Source organism: Colobus angolensis, unplaced genomic scaffold, assembly GCF_000951035.1.
Source record: "Colobus angolensis palliatus isolate OR3802 unplaced genomic scaffold, Cang.pa_1.0 Scaffold11, whole genome shotgun sequence".
Classification (NCBI taxonomy): domain Eukaryota; kingdom Metazoa; phylum Chordata; class Mammalia; order Primates; family Cercopithecidae; genus Colobus; species Colobus angolensis.
In genome coordinates, this window is record NW_012112030.1 from 4646617 (window position 1) to 4648126 (window position 1510).

Genomic DNA, 1510 nt, shown 5'->3' on the forward strand with positions numbered 1-1510 from the left:
TTGTTTTTGTCAGGTTTGTCAAAGATCAGATGGTTGTAGATGTGTGGTATTATTTCTGAGGGCTCTGTTCTGTTCCATTGGTCTGTATCTCTGTTTTGGTACCAGTACCATGCTATTTTGGTTGCTGTAGCCTTGTAGTATAGTTTGAAGTCAGGTAGCATGATGCCTCCAGCTTTGTTCTTTTTGCTTAGGATTGTCTTGGCAATGCGGGCTCATTTTTGGTTCTGTATGAACTTTAAAGTAGTTTTTTCAATTCTGTGGAGAAAGTCATTGGTAGCTTAATGGGGATGGCATTGAATCTATAAATTGCCTTGGGCAGTATGGCCATTTTCATGATTTTGATTCTTCCTATCCATGGACATGGCATGTTCTTCCATTTGTTTGTGTCCTCTTTTATTTCGTTGAGCAGTGGTTTGTAGTTTTCCTTGAAGAGGTCCTCACATCCCTTGTAAGTTGTATTCCTAGGTATTTTATTCTCTTTGTAGCAATTGTGAATGGGAGTTCACTCATGATTTGGTTCTCTGTTTGTCTGTTATTGGTGTATGGGAATGCTTGTGATTGTTGCACATTGATTTTGTATCCTGAGACTTGCTGAAGTTGCTTATCAGCTTAAGGAGATTTGGGGCCAAGACAATGGGGTTTTCTAAATATGCAATCATGTCGTCTGCAAAGGGGGACAATTTGACTTCCTCTTTTCCTAATTGAATACCCTTTATTTCTTTCTCTTGCCTGATTGCCTGGCCAAAACTTGCAACACTATGTTGAATAGGAGTAGTGAGAGAAGGCATCGTTGTCATAAATAGCTCTTATTATTTTGAGATACGTTCCATCAATACCTAGTTTATTGAGAGTTTTTAGCATGAAGGGCTGTTGAATTTTGTCAAAGGCCTTTTGTGCATCTGTTGAGATCATCATGTGGTTTTTGTCGCTGGTTCTGTTTATGTGATGGATTACGTTTATTGATCTGCATGTTTTGAACCAGCCTTGCCTCCCAGGGATGAAGCCCACTTGATCATGTTGGATAAGTTTTTTGATGTGCTGCTGGATTCAGTTTGACAGTATTTTATTGAGGATTTTCGCATTTATGTTTATCAGGGATATTGTTCTAAAATTCTCTTTTTTTGTTGAGTCTCTGCCAAGCTTTGGTATCGGGATGATGCTGGCCTCATAAAATGAGTTAGGGAGGATTCCCTCTTTTTCTATTGATTGGAATAGTTTCAGAAGGAGTGGTACCAGCTTCTCTTTGTACCTCTGGTAGAATTTGGCTGTGAATCTGTCTGGTCCTGGACTTTTTTGGTTGGTGGGCTATTAATTATTGCCTCAATTTCAGAGCCTGTTATTGGTCTATTCAGAGATTCAATTTATTCCTGGTTTAGTCTTCGGAGGGTGTATGTGTCCAGGAATTTATCTATTTCTTCTAGATTTTCTAGTTTATTTGCATAGAGGTGTTTATAGTATTCTCTGATGGTAGTTTGTATTTCTGTGGGATTGATGGTGATATCTCCTTTAT